At 49.5% G+C, this 23630-nt stretch overlaps 1 protein-coding gene and 6 non-coding genes across 8 annotated transcripts in view; 6 read left to right on the top strand and 1 right to left on the bottom strand.

Annotated features, from left to right (window-relative positions):
- The window catches only part of LOC138571570 (tetraspanin-33-like), a 935706-nt gene that overhangs the window by 546451 nt on the left and 365625 nt on the right, over window positions 1-23630 (bottom strand). The window lies entirely within an intron of this gene.
- TRNAW-CCA (transfer RNA tryptophan (anticodon CCA)) lies at window positions 894-965 on the top strand. Its single transcript has one exon. It is a non-coding gene; the product is annotated as a tRNA-Trp (tRNA).
- On the top strand, window positions 1789-1862 carry TRNAN-GUU (transfer RNA asparagine (anticodon GUU)). Its single transcript has one exon. It is a non-coding gene; the product is annotated as a tRNA-Asn (tRNA).
- TRNAW-CCA (transfer RNA tryptophan (anticodon CCA)) lies at window positions 8477-8548 on the top strand. Its single transcript has one exon. It is a non-coding gene; the product is annotated as a tRNA-Trp (tRNA).
- On the top strand, window positions 9370-9443 carry TRNAN-GUU (transfer RNA asparagine (anticodon GUU)). The gene has a single exon. It is a non-coding gene; the product is annotated as a tRNA-Asn (tRNA).
- Window positions 16059-16130, top strand: TRNAW-CCA (transfer RNA tryptophan (anticodon CCA)). Its single transcript has one exon. It is a non-coding gene; the product is annotated as a tRNA-Trp (tRNA).
- On the top strand, window positions 16945-17018 carry TRNAN-GUU (transfer RNA asparagine (anticodon GUU)). The gene has a single exon. It is a non-coding gene; the product is annotated as a tRNA-Asn (tRNA).

Below are 23630 nucleotides of genomic sequence, written 5' to 3'. Positions count from 1 at the left end.
GCTTGTCTGTTGGTCATGACGGGTAGGCCCCTTCCCACGTGGCTCTTTAATTTAACTTGAAAAACCACAACAAAGGCCGTGCCGTTTTTGTTTCAGTGTTTAAAATCCTGCCATTCATGTGAAACAGACTTCTGTTCAGGGCCTTTAAATGCAACCCATAGGCAAAATACAGGCAAACCTCCTAATTTGCATATGGCTTGCTCCAACAGAAGTGATGTCACACAAAAGGACATTACAAGGAGCATCATCAGTTTTTGATACTTGGAGGAACCACGGAAGTGACTTAGAATGAGTTGCCATAAGTAAGCCAAGGGGCAAATAACTTTGTTGTGCAAAATACCCAAATTAGAACTATTATTATATATGGAGCACCTTTATAGTCATTAGGCCTTGTTTTATAATAGCATGATATAATAACATAAGCTATTAACATTGCCACACACCCTAACTAGGGGCCCCCCTCTATTTCCAATCCCACTTAAAGCACTGGGTGGGAGTTATATAAAAGTGCAATATGAAATGGGTTACTGTTGCCGAGATAACCCCCATGTGAAAGATCATCTGTGGCACAGGTGCTTTTGTGTATTTTCCGGGGTTATGTAATATTTCGTATCCCGTGCATTTGCATCTCCCCCAGTCTTCGGCTGTTTCCGTCGCTGCAGGTCTAACCTGGGTAGTAATAAAGTGAAGCCTCTGCAGACCGAGCTGTGCTGAGCTGCGACCATTGGGGGGACTGGAAGGGCACGGGGCGCACAACATTACATAACACCGGCGGCCTGACTGTCATTTATCTCGCGCACAAGGCAGAGTGTGTTGGGCGTTATATATGTTGTGTCCATGTATGCGCCCTCAATGTCACCAGTCCACAGAGTGTGGGCACTTTCCTGCGGCGGGACCTCGTGGCGCAACGGTAGCGCGTCTGACTCCAGATCAGAAGGTTGCGTGTTCCAATCACGTCGGGGTCAAGTCTGCCTTGTTTTTTGTATCGCAATATGAAAATGTATTTATCGTAAATTGTGAGGTCGTTTTTAGCCAATACTGCACAAAAGTCATGCACAGACATGTTCCTCTAGAAACGGACCCCGGTCTCTAACCATTGCTTCTTTTTTATTGTACACTTAGCCGGTAAGTATCACAGCCCCCCCCCCCCCCACCACCTCCCACCACCAGAGTCCCTGCCTTCAGGCAGCAATTATAAAAAAAACGAAGGCATGCAGGAGTAAGGGAGAGTTACACTCCCAGGAATAGGAGAGGCATGAACAAATGAAGGAATAGAAAAGGGTTCCTGTCGAGGAGGTTGATGCCCTCATATGCAAGCATTGGATGAGGAAGAGGGGCGTGGGGGTAATGGGGCAGATATGCCAAGGGCACGTTTTTTCTGTTTGTTTGCATACATGCCAACATTATCCACTCCATTTGGGAGGCAAAGTCCAGTTCTGGGTTTATAATGGGGACATCCACGACTACAAGTCCCAGAATGCAAAACGAAAACCTGAAATTGACTGGTGTCTCCCAAATGCAATGGATATTGTTCTCATAAATGTGTGTATCTGGTCGAATTGCCACCATTCTGAAAGGAGTTGTTGGACAAAGAGAAGAGGACACGTGGAAACTCAGACCAGGGTTTCATGGACTGGTTTGCACACGGGAGGAGCAGGAACGCACGTGTCTGTGTTGCTATAGGATCTCCATGCATTCCTAAACATGATACATATAAACAAGCTCTATATCCATGCGTGCTCTGCTATCACAGCGTGACATCTGCTCAGGAAACAATTGCTCTCGCCCGTCTCTGTGGCGCAATCGGTTAGCCCGTTCGGCTGTTAACCGAAAGGTTGGTGGTTCAAGCCCACCCAGGGACGAGTTCTTTTTCTACCTCTTGGAGCCTCCCTTTACCCCATTAAACAGCAACGTCGGATGCTGAGAGCAGAGAGGACCCACAATGACGCTGCCTCCATACTGATACACAAAGTATTTATAGCAGCGGGTGCGTCTGCACCCCAAACGGCTTTAACATCTGAAAACGGTTTGCTAATGGTGTAGGGGTGACCGGAAACATGTGGGCATGAGGGTGTGCGGCTGATATCTGTGCTCATAGACAATAGATGTGGCCTGACATGGCACCAATATCCCGCAACATGTGGTGGGCAGTGGGGCTCTTAGCAGCACTGTGCACTTCTCCCCTGGCACTGGGTGCAGCAGTACTGCCCTAAAATGCACCAACGGCCGGAGAGAAGGGCCCTATGAAAAAGCCTCTGTTCCTAGTGAGGGAATAGCTATCGCTCTGACATATAGGGCACAAAAGACCCCGCCGGCCACGCAGCCTTCTCTGATCTGGAGTCAGAGGCTTGCGCCACGAGGTCCCTTCACAGACATATAGCGCAATTGCAGGTACTAGGGACACTGATGCGGCAGGTAACCCAAGTACACATAAAATAACAAAGTATTCTGCCGCGGAAGCGAGAGCAGAGCAAAGCAGCCAGGGCGCAGCAGATGTAGGAAATACTCAAAAGCCACTGAGCCACAGATGATTCTTCACATAGGCCATGGTGGTGGCCAGGCCCGGCTGAAGATGTGTCGGGCCCATTGTACATGATGGTTGGCCATCTGAGGCTCCTGTGGTGGGGCATCAGGCCCGGCCTTAGGAAGGGGGCGAGCCGGGCGAACGCCCATGCCGCCACGCCCCCCGGGGCGCCTTTAGCCCCCCGCTCCAGGTCGGGGAGTCTTTCAAGGGTCCCCCGAGCTAGCGTGGTGGGAGAAGGCACGCTGTTGCTGTTGGAAGCGCCTGCGCTCTTGATATCAAAAGGCGCCATTAGCCCCCAACCGCGCCAGCTCGGCAGAGTCTTTCAAGGGCTGAGCTGGCATGTTGGGAGAAGGCGTGGCAGGCGCTCATTGTTGTTGAATGCGCCTGCGGCAGCGGACCGCATTTAACAACAATAGGGTGCTAATGCACCCATTTATATCATTACCTCCTCGCTGCAGCGAGGAGGTAAAAAAAAAAGTGGCACATCCTGGCCCGCCCCTCCTCCTCTTCCCTCTCCATCTGTGCTTGCTGACCCTCCTTTAGCCACCCTCCCACCATCCTTCTTGTCCTTTCCTCTTTTCACCCCTGACGAGGTTGCTCGACAAGTCTGATCTATGAAAGCCTCTTCAAAACAGGTTCATCCCTGTTCCTCTAAAAGCATCAAGGACCACATTGACACCTTCGCTCCGGCCCTTGCTGATTTTTGTAACCACTCCTTTGCCTCTGGATCCTTCCCCTCCCCTCTGAAGCACTCCTTTGTGCATCCTCTTCTCAAGAAACCCACAGCTGATCCTTCTTGTCCAGCTAACTATCGCCCAATTTCCATTACTCCCTTTCTTGGCAAACTCCTGGAAAAGTTGGCCATCTCTCAGATTTGACTTCATTCCAATTATGTTGGCTGTCTCCATGACCACCAGTCTGGCTTCAGAGCTGCCAGAAGCATGGAAACTGCTCTCCTAAACATCCGTGAAGATCTGCTCACCTACCTTGACTCTAACATTCCCTCTGTCCTCATCCTCCTCGATCTCTATTCTGCCTTCGACACGGTCAACCATACCATCCTGCTCAACCGTCTCCGTGAAAACTTGGGTATCACTGATCAGGCTCTGGCCTGGCTGACCTCTTTCCTCTCAGATCGACCCTCCCAGGTCCAACATGGTTCCTTCCTTTCATCTATCTTCCTCTCTACCTGTGGTGTTCCCCAGGGGTCTCACCTCTTGCCCTAGCTTTTCAACCAATACCTGGCTCTCGCCCACTGCATTGCCATTTTCTGCTCAAATTTCCAGTGCTACGCTGACGGCACTCAACTCATTTTCAGGCTGCCCTCTGCCACCTCCTCTCCCTCTCTCATCTCTGATTGCCTAACTGCCATTCAAGATTGGTGTGCCGCCAATGATCTTTGTCTGAATGCCAGCAAGACGGAGATCCTCCTCATCGGCAAACCTTCACCACCCTTTCCCCTCACTCTCTGGCCGGCCTCCCTTGGCACTCCTCCTACCCCCACCTGTGAGGCTAAGAACCTCGGGGTCATCTATGACTCCACCCTTTCCTTCTCCGCCCACATCTCTGAGGTCTCTAAAAAGTCAAATTTCAGACTGCACCTATTCAGAGGTACTCTGCCTTTCCTCTCCTTCCCCCAGAAGCTCATGGCATCTCAAGCTCTGGTTCTCTCTAGCTTGGACTATTGTAACAGCCTCTTTCTAAATCTACCTGCCTCTACTCTGCGCCCTCTGCAACTAATTCAGAACAGGACTGTGAGACTTGTCCTTGGCCTCAACCCCTGGGATCCTATCTCTCCAGCTCTGAAATCTCTTCACTGGCTCCCATTGGATGAAGGATTATATTCAAAACCCTCTGCATTGTCCACAAGGCTTTCTGGGGCCTGGGTCCAAAATATCTTCAGCTATCCCTCCGCAAATACCTCCCCTCTCGAGCTCTTCACTCCTCTAACTCCAACTCACTCAGGGTCAGTCGTTTTTCTAGGAAACGAGCTGGGGGTAGATCTCTGTCTTCGGCTGGGGCCTCCTTCTGGAACAGCCTCCCTGTCACTCTAAAACTTGAGGAGAACCATCTCCGGTTCCAGAAGCACCTCAAGACCTTCCTCTTTTCTTCTGCCTTCGCTCCCCCTCTCCCCTGCTGATCTGTTCTCTCTTGGCACCATGCACCTGGCCACCCTCTGGCTTTTGGGCCCAGGTACCTGCTCATCCTGTCACCCTCCCGCACTGCCTCCGGGTCACCCCTTGCACTGGGGTCTGTATCTGTACCCATACAGCCCCCCCTTTTTCTTCCTGCACATATCGGACCTATCCTGTCTGCTGCCTTAAACCTAGCACTTGCAAATTTCTGGCTGCATTACCACTGTTTGTTGCCTTTATTATTTATTTATTGTTATTTATCTGTTTCTCCTCTGCTTCGCACTTTCCACCTCTCCCCCCCTTCCATGCACTTTTCCTCTCCCCCCTCTCCCATGCACTTGCGCATTCTCAATGTCACTGGGCCAAGTAAGATCGCTGTTTTGTTCCCCCTGTTCCCCTCCCTTGCCTTGTCGAGCTCTGAAACACTTGTGTACGAGCGCGATAGAAATAAAATATCAATCAATCAATCTTGTGATAATTGGTGGCTATTAAATGTATCTTTGTCACCTTTGTAATGTATGCACCCCATGGGTGCCTCAGACTGTTTTTGCTCTAAGCAGAAGGTCCCTAACCACTATGCTTCTCCCTGCTTCTGTGCCTTTCCCCCGTTCTCCCCTGACGAGCTTTCCAGACAAGTCTGATCTATGAATGTCTTGTCAAAACAGGTTCACCCCAGCTCCTCCAAAACCATCAAGGACCACATCGACTCCCTGGCTCCTGCCCTGATCGACTTCTGCAACCATTCCTTCACCACTGGAGTCTTCCCGTCCTCCCTTGTGCACTCCCTTCGGCACCCTCTTCTTAAGAAACCCTCTACCGACCCGTCTTGCCTGGCCAACTATTGCTCAAACTCCATCACTCCTTTCCTTGCCAAACTCCTGGAAAAGCTGACCATCTCCCAGCTTAATCTTCACACTGAATCTGTTGGTTGCCTCCGTGACCATCAGTCTGGCTTCAGAGCTGCCAGAAGCATGGAAACTGCTCTCCTGAACATCCGTGAAGACCTGCTCTCCAACCTTGACTCCAACACCCCCTGTGTTTTCATCTTGCTTGATCTCTCTTTTGCCTTTGATACGGTCAACCATGCCATCCTGCTCAATCCTCTCCATGATAACCTGGGGATCACTGGTCAGGCCCTGGCATGGCTGAATTCTTTCCTCTCTGATCGACATTCCCCGGTTCAACTTGGGTCCTTCCTCTCCTTTATCTCTATCTCTACCTAGGGTGTTCCCTAGGGGTCTAACCTCTCTCCCTGGCTGTTCAACCAATACCTGGCACATCTTGCCAACTGCATTGCCATGCTCTATCCCAACTTCCAGTGCTATGCGGATGACACTCAACTCATTTTCAGCCACCTCTTCCCCCTCACTCATCTCTGATTGTCTGTCCGCCATCCAGGAGTGGTGTGCTGCCAATGATCTCTTTCTTAATGCCAGTAAGACTGAGACTCTCCTCATCAGCACACCCACTCCCTGTCATTTTCTGGCCGGACTCTCTGGGCCCTCTTCCTGCTCCCACCTGTGAGGCTAAAAACCTCGGGATCATCATCGACTCCACACTCTCCTTCTCTCCTCACATCTCTGACGTTTCTAAGAAGTCACACTACCAGCTGCACCTCCTTAGAGGTATTCTTCTTTTCCTCTCTTTCCCCCAGAAGCTCACTGTCTCCAGAGCTCTGGTCCTCACTAGGCTGGACTATTGCAACAACCTCTTTCTAAATCTGCCTGCAATAATCCCTGCCACTAGGATTGGGCAGTTACCCTTCTCTCTCCTCCCAAACCTACCCTCCAAGTCAGGATTGGTTTAGGGGTGTGGAGCAACATATGGCAATTCCCAATTGTAATCGCCCTTTGTTCTCCTTTCACCTTTTTGGCAAAAACGATTTATGTATCACAACTTCATAATTTTACTAGCAACTGCCATACTAAACATATATTCTGTTTCAGCTAATCATGGGGAATTAGATAAGCGGCCACAAAATCCGTATCATGTAGCATGGCCATGTGGCACCTTTCTGTCATTTCCATAAAAATACAACAGTTATGAATATGTAAGTTATTAAGCACATCCCTAATTTCAATGTCCACCGCTCACCAACTCTCACATTTGGAACATGTTCAGATCAGCCAGAAACCTAATTTAACTGGCCCTTACAGTTCTCAGAGTTACAAGAAGATGAATTGGATATCCCCAAAATAGCCTGGAAATTACATAAGTTTCCATAGATGAAATCCATCCGCCTTATAATGGCTGTTAAAAAGGCCTAAATGATAATAGTCCTTTTAAATGAATTATGAATCTTCATGTGGGACAAATGGCCCTGACTCCTGCCTTCCGGCCCTTTGTTTTCACTGGCTCAGCCTGTGGCCAGAGTTTTTTTTTATCAGTCTACTTTGTGCTGGAAGCTGGCTCCTTGAAGTGGGTGCCCCCATTTTCACAAATATTAGTCAAGCTCAAGCCAGGGGGTAACTTTTCTTGAAGTCAATGCTTTCAGAGCCAACAAGTCTGGAGAACACTGAATTTCAAAGCCTTAAGCAGGACATATTTATTGTGGTTTGTCATTAGATGGGACATGTGACATCCAGGCTGGAAGTGGGAGATGTCCTTGTGAAGTTTTGCCTACAGCCAGCAAATGTGACTGCCTTGGGCTGACAATTTCGATGAAGACAAATTGGCTCTTCAAATGTCACTGGAGGTTTGTAGGTGAAACATAATATACATTGCTTTTGGTCAACCCGCACACATGTTTTGTTTTCCTGACATTTTTCGTTAAGCAGTGATATATTTTTTTCAATTTTTGACTTTATGAAACCATTTTTATTTGCACACACCTGTGCAGGCCGTTTTTGTTTTCAATGTGTACAAATCATGTTTTCCATGTGACAGGGATCTTTGATTCCTCCTTCATTTGTAAATTAAAATGCTGCTTGTCTGTTGGTCATGACGGGTAGGCCCCTTCCCACGTGGCTCTTTAATTTAACTTGAAAAACCACAACAAAGGCCGTGCGGTTTTTTTTCAGTGTTTAAAATCCTGCCATTCATGTGAAACAGACTTCTGTTCAGGGCCTTTAAATGCAACCCATAGGCAAAATACAGGCAAACCTCCTAATTTGCATATGGCTTGCTCCAACAGAAGTGATGTCACACAAAAGGACATTACAAGGAGCATCATCAGTTTTTGATACTTGGAGGAACCACGGAAGTGACTTAGAATGAGTTGCCATAAGTAAGCCAAGGGGCAAATAACTTTGTTGTGCAAAATACCCAAATTAGAACTATTATTATATATGGAGCACCTTTATAGTCATTAGGCCTTGTTTTATAATAGCATGATATAATAACATAAGCTATTAACATTGCCACACACCCTAACTAGGGGCCCCCCTCTATTTCCAATCCCACTTAAAGCACTGTGTGGGAGTTATATAAAAGTGCAATATGAAATGGGTTACTGTTGCCGAGATAACCCCCATGTGAAAGATCATCTGTGGCACAGGTGCTTTTGTGTATTTTCCGGGGTTATGTAATATTTAGTATCCCGTGCATTTGCATCTCCCCCAGTCTTCGGCTGTTTCCGTCGCTGCAGGTCTAACCTGGGTAGTAATAAAGTGAAGCCTCTGCAGACCGAGCTGTGCTGAGCTGCGACCATTGGGGGGACTGGAAGGGCACGGGGCGCACAACATTACATAACACCGGCGGCCTGACTGTCATTTATCTCGCGCACAAGGCAGAGTGTGTTGGGCGTTATATATGTTGTGTCCATGTATGCGCCCTCAATGTCACCAGTCCACAGAGTGTGGGCACTTTCCTGCGGCGGGACCTCGTGGCGCAACGGTAGCGCGTCTGACTCCAGATCAGAAGGTTGCGTGTTCAAATCACGTCGGGGTCAAGTCTGCCTTGTTTTTTGTATCGCAATATGAAAATGTATTTATCGTAAATTGTGAGGTCGTTTTTAGCCAATACTGCACAAAAGTCATGCACAGACATGTTCCTCTAGAAACGGACCCCGGTCTCTAACCATTGCTTCTTTTTTATTCTACACTTAGCCGGTAAGTATCACAGCCCCCCCCCCCACCACCTCCCACCACCAGAGTCCCTGCCTTCAGGCAGCAATTATAAAAAAAAACGAAGGCATGCAGGAGTAAGGGAGAGTTACACTCCCAGGAATAGGAGAGGCATGAACAAATGAAGGAATAGAAAAGGGTTCCTGTCGAGGAGGTTGATGCCCTCATATGCAAGCATTGGATGAGGAAGAGGGGCGTGGGGGTAATGGGGCAGATATGCCAAGGGCACGTTTTTTCTGTTTGTTTGCATACATGCCAACATTATCCACTCCATTTGGGAGGCAAAGTCCAGTTCTGGGTTTATAATGGGGACATCCACGACTACAAGTCCCAGAATGCAAAACGAAAACCTGGAATTGACTGGTGTCTCCCAAATGCAATGGATATTGTTCTCATAAATGTGTGTATCTGGTCGAATTGCCACCATTCTGAAAGGAGTTGTTGGACAAAGAGAAGAGGACACGTGGAAACTCAGACCAGGGTTTCATGGACTGGTTTGCACACGGGAGGAGCAGGAACGCACGTGTCTGTGTTGCTATAGGATCTCCATGCATTCCTAAACATCATACATATAAACAAGCTCTATATCCATGCGTGCTCTGCTATCACAGCGTGACATCTGCTCAGGAAACAATTGCTCTCGCCCGTCTCTGTGGCGCAATCGGTTAGCGCGTTCGGCTGTTAACCTAAAGGTTGGTGGTTCAAGCCCACCCAGGGACGAGTTCTTTTTCTACCTCTTGGAGCCTCCCTTTACCCCATTAAACAGCAACGTCGGATGCTGAGAGCAGAGAGGACCCACAATGACGCTGCCTCCATACTGATACACAAAGTATTTATAGCAGCGGGTGCGTCTGCACCCCAAACGGCTTTAACATCTGAAAACGGTTTGCTAATGGTGTCGGGGTGACCGGAAACATGTGGGCATGAGGGTGTGCGGCTGATATCTGTGCTCATAGACAATAGATGTGGCCTGACATGGCACCAATATCCCGCAACATGTGGTGGGCAGTGGGGCTCTTAGCAGCACTGTGCACTTCTCCCCTGGCACTGGGTGCAGCAGTACTGCCCTAAAATGCACCAACGGCCGGAGAGAAGGGCCCTATGAAAAAGCCTCTGTTCCTAGTGAGGGAATAGCTATCGCTCTGACATATAGGGCACAAAAGACCCCGCCGGCCACGCAGCCTTCTCTGATCTGGAGTCAGAGGCTTGCGCCACGAGGTCCCTTCACAGACATATAGCGCAATTGCAGGTACTAGGGACACTGATGCGGCAGGTAACCCAAGTACACATAAAATAACAAAGTATTCTGCCGCGGAAGCGAGAGCAGAGCAAAGCAGCCAGGGCGCAGCAGATGTAGGAAATACTCAAAAGCCACTGAGCCACAGATGATTCTTCACATAGGCCATGGTGGTGGCCAGGCCCGGCTGAAGATGTGTCAGGCCCATTGTACATGATGGTTGGCCATCTGAGGCTCCCGTGGTGGGGCATCAGGCCCGGCCTTAGGAAGGGGGCGAGCCGGGCGAACGCCCATGCCGCCACGCCCCCCGGGGCGCCTTTAGCCCCCCGCTCCAGGTCGGGGAGTCTTTCAAGGGTTCCCCCGAGCTAGCGTGGTGGGAGAAGGCACGCTGTTGCTGTTGGAAGCGCCTGCGCTCTTGATATCAAAAGGCGCCATTAGCCCCCAACCGCGCCAGCTCGGCAGAGTCTTTCAAGGGCTAAGCTGGCATGTTGGGAGAAGGCGTGGCAGGCGCTCATTGTTGTTGAATGCGCCTGCGGCAGCGGACCGCATTTAACAACAATAGGGTGCTAATGCACCCATTTATATCATTACCTCCTCGCTGCAGCGAGGAGGTAAAAAAAAAAGTGGCACATCCTGGCCCGCCCCTCCTCCTCTTCCCTCTCCATCTGTGCTTGCTGACCCTCCTTTAGCCACCCTCCCACCATCCTTCTTGTCCTTTCCTCTTTTCACCCCTGACGAGGTTGCTCGACAAGTCTGATCTATGAAAGCCTCTTCAAAACAGGTTCATCCCTGTTCCTCTAAAAGCATCAAGGACCACATTGACACCTTCGCTCCGGCCCTTGCTGATTTTTGTAACCACTCCTTTGCCTCTGGATCCTTCCCCTCCCCTCTGAAGCACTCCTTTGTGCATCCTCTTCTCAAGAAACCCACAGCTGATCCTTCTTGTCCAGCTAACTATCGCCCAATTTCCATTACTCCCTTTCTTGGCAAACTCCTGGAAAAGTTGGCCATCTCTCAGATTTGACTTCATTCCAATTATGTTGGCTGTCTCCATGACCACCAGTCTGGCTTCAGAGCTGCCAGAAGCATGGAAACTGCTCTCCTAAACATCCGTGAAGATCTGCTCACCTACCTTGACTCTAACATTCCCTCTGTCCTCATCCTCCTCGATCTCTATTCTGCCTTCGACACGGTCAACCATATCATCCTGCTCAACCGTCTCCGTGAAAACTTGGGTATCACTGATCAGGCTCTGGCCTGGCTGACCTCTTTCCTCTCAGATCGACCCTCCCAGGTCCAACTTGGGTCCTTCCTTTCATCTATCTTCCTCTCTACCTGTGGTGTTCCCCAGGGGTCTCACCTCTTGCCCTAGCTTTTCAACCAATACCTGGCTCTCGCCCACTGCATTGCCATTTTCTGCTCAAATTTCCAGTGCTACGCTGACGGCACTCAACTCATTTTCAGGCTGCCCTCTGCCACCTCCTCTCCCTCTCTCATCTCTGATTGCCTAACTGCCATTCAAGATTGGTGTGCCGCCAATGATCTTTGTCTGAATGCCAGCAAGACGGAGATCCTCCTCATCGGCAAACCTTCACCACCCTTTCCCCTCACTCTCTGGCCGGCCTCCCTTGGCACTCCTCCTACCCCCACCTGTGAGGCTAAGAACCTCGGGGTCATCTATGACTCCACCCTTTCCTTCTCCGCCCACATCTCTGAGGTCTCTAAAAAGTCAAATTTCAGACTGCACCTATTCAGAGGTACTCTGCCTTTCCTCTCCTTCCCCCAGAAGCTCATGGCATCTCAAGCTCTGGTTCTCTCTAGCTTGGACTATTGTAACAGCCTCTTTCTAAATCTACCTGCCTCTACTCTGCGCCCTCTGCAACTAATTCAGAACAGGACTGTGAGACTTGTCCTTGGCCTCAACCCCTGGGATCCTATCTCTCCAGCTCTGAAATCTCTTCACTGGCTCCCATTGGATGCAAGGATTATATTCAAAACCCTCTGCATTGTCCACAAGGCTTTCTGGGGCCTGGGTCCAAAATATCTTCAGCTATCCCTCCGCAAATACCTCCCCTCTCGAGCTCTTCACTCCTCTAACTCCAACTCACTCAGGGTCAGTCGTTTTCCTAGGAAACGAGCTGGGGGTAGATCTCTGTCTTCGGCTGGGGCCTCCTTCTGGAACAGCCTCCCTGTCACTCTAAAACTTGAGGAGAACCATCTCCGGTTCCAGAAGCACCTCAAGACCTTCCTCTTTTCTTCTGCCTTCGCTCCCCCTCTCCCCTGCTGATCTGTTCTCTCTTGGCACCATGCACCTGGCCACCCTCTGGCTTTTGGGCCCAGGTACCTGCTCATCCTGTCACCCTCCCGCACTGCCTCCGGGTCACCCCTTGCACTGGGGTCTGTATCTGTACCCATACAGCCCCCCCTTTTTCTTCCTGCACATATCGGACCTATCCTGTCTGCTGCCTTAAACCTAGCACTTGCAAATTTCTGGCTGCATTACCACTGTTTGTTGCCTTTATTATTTATTTATTGTTATTTATCTGTTTCTCCTCTGCTTCGCACTTTCCACCTCTCCCCCCCTTCCATGCACTTTTCCTCTCCCCCCTCTCCCATGCACTTGCGCATTCTCAATGTCACTGGGCCAAGTAAGATCGCTGTTTTGTTCCCCCTGTTCCCCTCCCTTGCCTTATCGAGCTCTGAAACACTTGTGTACGAGCGCGATAGAAATAAAATATCAATCAATCAATCTTGTGATAATTGGTGGCTATTGAATGTATCTTTGTCACCTTTGTAATGTAGGCACCGCATGGGTGCCTCAGACTGTTTTTGCTCTAAGCAGAAGGTCCCTAACCACTATGCTTCTCCCTGCTTCTGTGCCTTTCCCCCGTTCTCCCCTGACGAGCTTTCCAGACAAGTCTGATCTATGAATGTCTTGTCAAAACAGGTTCACCCCAGCTCCTCCAAAACCATCAAGGACCACATCGACTCCCTGGCTCCTGCCCTGATCGACTTCTGCAACCATTCCTTCACCACTGGAGTCTTCCCGTCCTCCCTTGTGCACTCCCTTCGGCACCCTCTTCTTAAGAAACCCTCTACCGACCCGTCTTGCCTGGCCAACTATCGCTCAAACTCCATCACTCCTTTCCTTGCCAAACTCCTGGAAAAGCTGGCCATCTCCCAGCTTAATCTTCACACTGAATCTGTTGGTTGCCTCCGTGACCATCAGTCTGGCTTCAGAGCTGCCAGAAGCATGGAAACTGCTCTCCTGAACATCCGTGAAGACCTGCTCTCCAACCTTGACTCCAACACCCCCTGTGTTTTCATCTTACTTGATCTCTCTTTTGCCTTTGATACGGTCAACCATGCCATCCTGCTCAATCCTCTCCATGATAACCTGGGGATCACTGGTCAGGCCCTGGCATGGCTGAATTCTTTCCTCTCTGATCGACATTCCCCGGTTCAACTTGGGTCCTTCCTCTCCTTTATCTCTATCTCTACCTAGGGTGTTCCCTAGGGGTCTAACCTCTCTCCCTGGCTGTTCAACCAATACCTGGCACATCTTGCCAACTGCATTGCCATGCTCTATCCCAACTTCCAGTGCTATGCGGATGACACTCAACTCATTTTCAGCCACCTCTTCCCCCTCACTCATCTCTGATTGTCTGTCCGCCATCCAGGAGTGGTGTGCTGCCAATGATCTCTTTCTTAATGCCAGTAAGACTGAGACTCTCCTCAACAGCACACCCACTCCCTGTCATTTTCTGGCCGGACTCTCTGGGCCCTCTTCCTGCTCCCACCTGTGAGGCTAAAAACCTCGGGATCATCATCGACTCCACACTCTCCTTCTCTCCTCACATCTCTGACGTCTCTAAGAAGTCACACTACCAGCTGCACCTCCTTAGAGGTATTCTTCTTTTCCTCTCTTTCCCCCAGAAGCTCACTGTCTCCAGAGCTCTGGTCCTCACTAGGCTGGACTATTGCAACAACCTCTTTCTAAATCTGCCTGCAATAATCCCTGCCACTAGGATTGGGCAGTTACCCTTCTCTCTCCTCCCAAACCTACCCTCCAAGTCAGGATTGGTTTAGGGGTGTGGAGCAACATATGGCAATTCCCAATTGTAATCGCCCTTTGTTCTCCTTTCACCTTTTTGGCAAAAACGATTTATGTATCACAACTTCATAATTTTACTAGCAACTGCCATACTAAACATATATTCTGTTTCAGCTAATCATGGGGAATTAGATAAGCGGCCACAAAATCCGTATCATGTAGCATGGCCATGTGGCACCTTTCTGTCATTTCCATAAAAATACAACAGTTATGAATATGTAAGTTATTAAGCACATCCCTAATTTCAATGTCCACCGCTCACCAACTCTCACATTTGGAACATGTTCAGATCAGCCAGAAACCTAATTTAACTGGCCCTTACAGTTCTCAGAGTTACAAGAAGATGAATTGGATATCCCCAAAATAGCCTGGAAATTACATAAGTTTCCATAGATGAAATCCATCCGCCTTATAATGGCTGTTAAAAAGGCCTAAATGATAATAGTCCTTTTAAATGAATTATGAATCTTCATGTGGGACAAATGGCCCTGACTCCTGCCTTCCGGCCCTTTGTTTTCACTGGCTCAGCCTGTGGCCAGAGTTTTTTTTTATCAGTCTACTTTGTGCTGGAAGCTGGCTCTTTGAAGTGGGTGCCCCCATTTTCACAAATATTAGTCAAGCTCAAGCCAGGGGGTAACTTTTCTTGAAGTCAATGCTTTCAGAGCCAACAAGTCTGGAGAACACTGAATTTCAAAGCCTTAAGCAGGACATATTTATTGTGGTTTGTCATTAGATGGGACATGTGACATCCAGGCTGGAAGTGAGAGATGTCCTTGTGAAGTTTTGCCTACAGCCAGCAAATGTGACTGCTTTGGGCTGACAATTTCCATGAAGACAAATTGGCTCTTCAAATGTCACTGGAGGTTTGAAGGTGAAACATAATATACATTGCTTTTGGTCAACCCGCACACATGTTTTGTTTTCCTGACATTTTTCGTTAAGCAGTGATATATTTTTTTCAATTTTTGACTTTATGAAACCATTTTTATTTGCACACACCTGTGCAGGCCGTTTTTGTTTTCAATGTGTACAAATCATGTTTCCATGTGACATGGATCTTTGATTCCTCCTTCATTTGTAAATTAAAATGCTGCTTGTCTGTTGGTCATGACGGGTAGGCCCCTTCCCACGTGGCTCTTTAATTTAACTTGAAAAACCACAACAAAGGCTGTGCCGTTTTTGTTTCAGTGTTTAAAATCCTGCCATTCATGTGAAACAGACTTCTGTTCAGGGCCTTTAAATGCAACCCATAGGCAAAATACAGGCAAACCTCCTAATTTGCATATGGCTTGCTCCAACAGAAGTGATGTCACACAAAAGGACAATACAAGGAGCATCATCAGTTTTTGATACTTGGAGGAACCACGGAAGTGACTTATAATGAGTTGCCATAAGTAAGCCAAGGGGCAAATAACTTTGTTGTGCAAAATACCCAAATTAGAACTATTATTATATATGGAGCACCTTTATAGTCATTAGGCCTTGTTTTATAATAGCATGATATAATAACATAAGCTATTAACATTGCCACACACCCTAACTAGGGGCCCCCCTCTATTTCCAATCCCACTTAAAGCACTGGGTGGGAGTTATATAAAAGTGCAATATGAAATGGGTTACTGTTGCCGAGATAACCCCCATGTGAAAGATCATCTGTGGCACAGGTGCTTTTGTGTATTTTCCGGGGTTATGTAATATTTAGTATCCCGTGCATTTGCATCTCCCCCAGTCTTCGGCTGTTTCCGTCGCTGCAGGTCTAACCTGGGTAGTAATAAAGTGAAGCCTCTGCAGACCGAGCTGTGCTGAGCTGCGACCATTGGGGGGACTGGAAGGCACGGGGCGCACAACATTACATAACACCGGCGGCCTGACTGTCATTTATCTCGCGCACAAGGCAGAGTGTGTTGGGCGTTATATATGTTGTGTCCATGTATGCGCCCTCAATGTCACCAGTCCACAGAGTGTGGGCACTTTCCTGAGGCGGGACCTCGTGGCGCAACGGTAGCGCGTCTGACTCCAGATCAGAAGGTTGCGTGTTCAAATCACGTCGGGGTCAAGTCTGCCTCGTTTTTTGTATCGCAATATGAAAATGTATTTATCGTAAATTGTGAGGTCGTTTTTAGCCAATACTGCACAAAAGTCATGCACAGACATGTTCCTCTAGAAACGGACCCCGGTCTCTAACCATTGCTTTTTTTTAATTGTACACTTAGCCGGTAAGTATCACAGCCCCCCCCCCCCCCACCATCAGAGTCCCTGTCTTCAGGCAGCAATTATAAAAAAAAACGAAGGCATGCAGGAGTAAGGGAGAGTTACACTCCCAGGAATAGGAGAGGCATGAACAAATGAAGGAATAGAAAAGGGTTCCTGTCGAGGAGGTTGATGCCCTCATATGCAAGCATTGGATGAGGAAGAGGGGCGTGGGGGTAATGGGGCAGATATGCCAAGGGCACGTTTTTTCTGTTTGTTTGCATACATGCCAACATTATCCACTCCATTTGGGAGGCAAAGTCCAGTTCTGGGTTTATAATGGGGACATCCACGACTACAAGTCCCAGAATGCAAAACGAAAACCTGGAATTGACTGGTGTCTCCCAAATGCAATGGATATTGTTCTCATAAATGTGTGTATCTGGTCGAATTGCCACCATTCTGAAAGGAGTTGTTGGACAAAGAGAAGAGGACACGTGGAAACTCAGACCAGGGTTTCATGGACTGGTTTGCACACGGGAGGAGCAGGAACGCACGTGTCTGTGTTGCTATAGGATCTCCATGCATTCCTAAACATGATACATATAAACAAGCTCTATATCCATGCGTGCTCTGCTATCACAGCGTGACATCTGCTCAGGAAACAACTGCTCTCGCCCGTCTCTGTGGCGCAATCGGTTAGCGCGTTCGGCTGTTAACCGAAAGGTTGGTGGTTCAAGCCCACCCAGGGACGAGTTCTTTTTCTACCTCTTGGAGCCTCCCTTTACCCCATTAAACAGCAACGTCGGATGCTGAGAGCAGAGAGGACCCACAATGACGCTGCCTCCATACTGATACACAAAGTATTTATAGCAGCGGGTGCGTCTGCACCCCAAACGGCTTTAACATCTGAAAACGGTTTGCTAATGGTGTAGGGGTGACCGGAAACATGTGGGCATGAGGGTGTGCGGCTGATATCTGTGCTCATAGACAATAGATGTGGCCTGACATGGCACCAATATCCCGCAACATGTGGTGGGCAGTGGGGCTCTTAGCAGCACTGTGCACTTCTCCCCTGGCACTGGGTGCAGCAGTACTGCCCTAAAATGCACCAACGGCCGGAGAGAAGGGCCCTATGAAAAAGCCTCTGTTCCTAGTGAGGGAATAGCTATCGCTCTGACATATAGGGCACAAAAGACCCCGCCGGCCACGCAGCCTTCTCTGATCTGGAGTCAGAGGCTTGCGCCACGAGGTCCCTTCACAGACATATAGCGCAATTGCAGGTACTAGGGACACTGATGCGGCAGGTAACCCAAGTACACATAAAATAACAAATTATTCTGCCGCGGAAGCGAGAGCAGAGCAAAGCAGCCAGGGCGCAGCAGATGTAGGAAATACTCAAAAGCCACTGAGCCACAGATGATTCTTCACATAGGCCATGGTGGTGGCCAGGCCCGGCTGAAGATGTGTCGGGCCCATTGTACATGATGGTTGGCCATCTGAGGCTCCCGTGGTGGGGCATCAGGCCCGGCCTTAGGAAGGGGGCGAGCCGGGCGAACGCCCATGCCGCCACACCCCCTGGGGCGCCTTTAGCCCCCCGCTCCAGGTCGGGGAGTCTTTCAAGGGTTCCCCCGAGCTAGCGTGGTGGGAGAAGGCACGCTGTTGCTGTTGGAAGCGCCTGCGCTCTTGATATCAAAAGGCGCCATTAGCCCCCAACCGCGCCAGCTCGGCAGAGTCTTTCAAGGGCTGAGCTGGCATGTTGGGAGAAGGCGTGGCAGGCGCTCATTGTTGTTGAATGCGCCTGCGGCAGCGGACCGCATTTAACAACAATAGGGTGCTAATGCACCCATTTATATCATTACCTCCTCGCTGCAGCGAGGAGGTAAAAAAAAAAGTGGCACATCCTGGCCCGCCCCTCCTCCTCTTCCCTCTCCATCTGTGCTTGCTGACCCTCCTTTAGCCACCCTCCCACCATCCTTCTTGTCCTTTCCTCTTTTCACCCCTGACGAGGTTGCTCGACAACTCTGATCTATGAAAGCCTCTTCAAAACAGGTTCATCCCTGTTCCTCTAAAAGCATCAAGGACCACATTGACACCTTCGCTCCGGCCCTTGCTGATTTTTGTAACCACTCCTTTGCCTCTGGATCCTTCCCCTCCCCTCTGAAGCACTCCTTTGTGCATCCTCTTCTCAAGAAACCCACAGCTGATCCTTCTTGTCCAGCTAACTATCGCCCAATTTCCATTACTCCCTTTCTTGGCAAACTCCTGGAAAAGTTGGCCATCTCTCAGATTTGGGTTTACAAAGGTAGCGGGCGCCCCTCTCTCGAAAGAACAAGGCCTGATAACCTGTTCAGTGGTTATTAACCACTTGAGAGTTCGCAGCCACTGCTTTTACTCACTGTGCCTTTCACAGATGGGAAATATCCATTTGCATATCAGTCTTTGTCCCACCCAAGGGCAGTCCAGCACCGAAATGCAATGGCAATTCCCCTCTGAACGAGAGTACCACCAGCAACCCCATACACGTGTTTCACCCTTGTTGGGGATCATCAGTGAGGTGAAGCTGATGCCTCTCTAAGCACAGTGAGAGGGAGACCACGTCTGGTTGCCCCCAGGAGACCTAGGGTTACCAATCCCAGGTTCCTTGAAAATAGTTTACAAAGGTAGCGGGCGCCCCTCTCTCGAAAGAACAAGGCCTGATAACCTGTTCAGTGGTTATTAACCACTTGAGAGTTCGCAGCCACTGCTTTTACTCACTGTGCCTTTCACAGATGGGAAATATCCATTTGCATATCAGTCTTTGTCCCACCCAAGGGCAGTCCAGCACCGAAATGCAATGGCAATTCCCCTCTGAACGAGAGTACCACCAGCAACCCCATACACGTGTTTCACCCTTGTTGGGGATCATCAGTGAGGTGAAGCTGATGCCTCTCTAAGCACAGTGAGAGGGAGACCACGTCTGGTTGCCCCCAGGAGACCTAGGGTTACCAATCCCAGGTTCCTTGAAAATAGTTTACAAAGGTAGCGGGCGCCCCTCTCTCGAAAGAACAAGGCCTGATAACCTGTTCAGTGGTTATTAACCACTTGAGAGTTCGCAGCCACTGCTTTTACTCACTGTGCCTTTCACAGATGGGAAATATCCATTTGCATATCAGTCTTTGTCCCACCCAAGGGCAGTCCAGCACCGAAATGCAATGGCAATTCCCCTCTGAACGAGAGTACCACCAGCAACCCCATACACGTGTTTCACCCTTGTTGGGGATCATCAGTGAGGTGAAGCTGATGCCTCTCTAAGCACAGTGAGAGGGAGACCACGTCTGGTTGCCCCCAGGAGACCTAGGGTTACCAATCCCAGGTTCCTTGAAAATAGTTTACAAAGGTAGCGGGCGCCCCTCTCTCGAAAGAACAAGGCCTGATAACCTGTTCAGTGGTTATTAACCACTTGAGAGTTCGCAGCCACTGCTTTTACTCACTGTGCCTTTCACAGATGGGAAATATCCATTTGCATATCAGTCTTTGTCCCACCCAAGGGCAGTCCAGCACCGAAATGGGCAACCAGACGTGGACTCCCTGCTCACTGTGCTTAGAGAGGCTCAGCTTCACCTCACTGATGATGCCCAACAAGGCTGAAACACGTGTATGGGGTTGCTGATGGTACTCTTGGTCAGAGAGGAATTGCCATAGCATTTCGGTGCTGGACTGCCCTTGTGGGCGGGACAAAGACTGATATGCAAATGGATATTTCCCATCTGTGAAGGTGCAGTGAGCAAAAAGCAATGGCTGCGAACTCTCAATGTGGTTAATAACCACTGAACAGGTTATCATGCCTTGTTCTTTCGAGAGAGGGGCGCCTGCTACCTTTTTTGTATTTATGAAAGGAACTTGGGGTTGGTCACCCTAGGTTACCTGGGGGCAACCAGACGTGGACTCCCTGCTCACTGTGCTTAGAGAGGCTCAGCTTCACCTCACTGATGATGCCCAACAAGGCTGAAACATGTGTATGGGGTTGCTGATGGTACTCTTGGTCAGAGAGGAATTGCCATAGCATTTCGGTGCTGGACTGCCCTTGTGGGCGGGACAAAGACTGATATGCAAATGGATATTTCCCATCTGTGAAGGTGCAGTGAGCAAAAAGCAATGGCTGCGAACTCTCAATGTGGTTAATAACCACTGAACAGGTTATCATGCCTTGTTCTTTCGAGAGAGGGGCGCCTGCTACCTTTTTTGTATTTATGAAAGGAACTTGGGGTTGGTCACCCTAGGTTACCTGGGGGCAACCAGACGTGGACTCCCTGCTCACTGTGCTTAGAGAGGCTCAGCTTCACCTCACTGATGATGCCCAACAAGGCTGAAACACGTGTATGGGGTTGCTGATGGTACTCTTGGTCAGAGAGGAATTGCCATAGCATTTCGGTGCTGGACTGCCCTTGTGGGCGGGACAAAGACTGATATGCAAATGGATATTTCCCATCTGTGAAGGTGCAGTGAGCAAAAAGCAATGGCTGCGAACTCTCAATGTGGTTAATAACCACTGAACAGGTTATCATGCCTTGTTCTTTCGAGAGAGGGGCGCCTGCTACCTTTTTTGTATTTATGAAAGGAACTTGGGGTTGGTCACCCTAGGTTACCTGGGGGCAACCAGACGTGGACTCCCTGCTCACTGTGCTTAGAGAGGCTCAGCTTCACCTCACTGATGATGCCCAACAAGGCTGAAACACGTGTATGGGGTTGCTGATGGTACTCTTGGTCAGAGAGGAATTGCCATAGCATTTCGGTGCTGGACTGCCCTTGTGGGCGGGACAAAGACTGATATGCAAATGGATATTTCCCATCTGTGAAGGTGCAGTGAGCAAAAAGCAATGGCTGCGAACTCTCAATGTGGTTAATAACCACTGAACAGGTTATCATGCCTTGTTCTTTCGAGAGAGGGGCGCCTGCTACCTTTTTTCCATCTCTCAGATTTGACTTCATTCCAATTATGTTGGCTGTCTCCATGACCACCAGTCTGGCTTCAGAGCTGCCAGAAGCATGGAAACTGCTCTCCTAAACATCCGTGAAGATCTGCTCACCTACCTTGACTCTAACATTCCCTCTGTCCTCATCCTCCTCGATCTCTATTCTGCTTTCGACACGGTCAACCATACCATCCTGCTCAACCGTCTCCGTGAAAACTTGGGTATCACTGATCAGGCTCTGGCCTGGCTGACCTCTTTCCTCTCAGATCGACCCTCCCAGGTCCAACTTGGGTCCTTCCTTTCATCTATCTTCCTCTCTACCTGTGGTGTTCCCCAGGGGTCTCACCTCTTGCCCTAGCTTTTCAACCAATACCTGGCTCTCGCCCACTGCATTGCCATTTTCTGCTCAAATTTCCAGTGCTACGCTGACGGCACTCAACTCATTTTCAGGCTGCCCTCTGCCACCTCCTCTCCCTCTCTCATCTCTGATTGCCTAACTGCCATTCAAGATTGGTGTGCCGCCAATGATCTTTGTCTGAATGCCAGCAAGACGGAGATCCTCCTCATCGGCAAACCTTCACCACCCTTTCCCCTCACTCTCTGGCCGGCCTCCCTTGGCACTCCTCCTACCCCCACCTGTGAGGCTAAGAACCTCGGGGTCATCTATGACTCCACCCTTTCCTTCTCCGCCCACATCTCTGAGGTCTCTAAAAAGTCAAATTTCAGACTGCACCTATTCAGAGGTACTCTGCCTTTCCTCTCCTTCCCCCAGAAGCTCATGGCATCTCAAGCTCTGGTTCTCTCTAGCTTGGACTATTGTAACAGCCTCTTTCTAAATCTACCTGCCTCTACTCTGCGCCCTCTGCAACTAATTCAGAACAGGACTGTGAGACTTGTCCTTGGCCTCAACCCCTGGGATCCTATCTCTCCAGCTCTGAAATCTCTTCACTGGCTCCCATTGGATGCAAGGATTATATTCAAAACCCTCTGCATTGTCCACAAGGCTTTCTGGGGCCTGGGTCCAAAATATCTTCAGCTATCCCTCCGCAAATACCTCCCCTCTCGAGCTCTTCACTCCTCTAACTCCAACTCACTCAGGGTCAGTCGTTTTTCTAGGAAACGAGCTGGGGGTAGATCTCTGCCTTCGGCTGGGGCCTCCTTCTGGAACAGCCTCCCTGTCACTCTAAAACTTGAGGAGAACCATCTCCGGTTCCAGAAGCACCTCAAGACCTTCCTCTTTTCTTCTGCCTTCGCTCCCCCTCTCCCCTGCTGATCTGTTCTCTCTTGGCACCATGCACCTGGCCACCCTCTGGCTTTTGGGCCCAGGTACCTGCTCATCCTGTCACCCTCCCGCACTGCCTCCGGGTCACCCCTTGCACTAGGGTCTGTATCTGTACCCATACAGCCCCCCCTTTTTCTTCCTGCACATATCGGACCTATCCTGTCTGCTGCCTTAAACCTAGCACTTGCAAATTTCTGGCTGCTGTTGCCTTTATTATTTATTTATTGTTATTTATCTGTTTCTCCTCTGCTTCGCACTTTCCACCTCTCCCCCCCTTCCATGCACTTTTCCTCTCCCCCCTCTCCCATGCACTTGCGCGTTCTCAATGTCACTGGGCCAAGTAAGATCGCTGTTTTGTTCCCCCTGTTCCCCTCCCTTGCCTTGTCGAGCTCTGAAACACTTGTGTACGAGCGCGATAGAAATAAAATATCAATCAATCAATCTTGTGATAATTGGTGGCTATTAAATGTATCTTTGTCACCTTTGTAATGTATGCACCCCATGGGTGCCTCAGACTGTTTTTGCTCTAAGCAGAAGGTCCCTAACCACTATGCTTCTCCCTGCTTCTGTGCCTTTCCCCCGTTCTCTCCCGACGAGCTTTCCAGACAAGTCTGATCTATGAATGTCTTGTCAAAACAGGTTCACCCCAGCTCCTCCAAAACCATCAAGGACCACATCGACTCCCTGGCTCCTGCCCTGATCGACTTCTGCAACCATTCCTTCACCACTGGAGTCTTCCCGTCCTCCCTTGTGCACTCCCTTCGGCACCCTCTTCTTAAGAAACCCTCTACCGACCCGTCTTGCCTGGCCAACTATCGCTCAATCTCCATCACTCCTTTCCTTGCCAAACTCCTGGAAAAGCTGGCCATCTCCCAGCTTAATCTTCACACTGAATCTGTTGGTTGCCTCCGTGACCATCAGTCTGGCTTCAGAGCTGCCAGAAGCATGGAAACTGCTCTCCTGAACATCCGTGAAGACCTGCTCTCCAACCTTGACTCCAACACCCCCTGTGTTTTCATCTTGCTTGATCTCTCTTTTGCCTTTGATACGGTCAACCATGCCATCCTGCTCAATCCTCTCCATGATAACCTGGGGATCACTGGTCAGGCCCTGGCATGGCTGAATTCTT

Source organism: Ambystoma mexicanum, chromosome 1p, assembly GCF_040938575.1.
Source record: "Ambystoma mexicanum isolate Mex_15411 chromosome 1p, UKY_AmexF1_1, whole genome shotgun sequence".
NCBI classification, from domain to species: Eukaryota; Metazoa; Chordata; class Amphibia; order Caudata; family Ambystomatidae; genus Ambystoma; species Ambystoma mexicanum.
The sequence above is the reverse complement of the archived record's forward strand: the minus strand, read 5'-3'. Positions and strand labels throughout refer to the sequence as shown.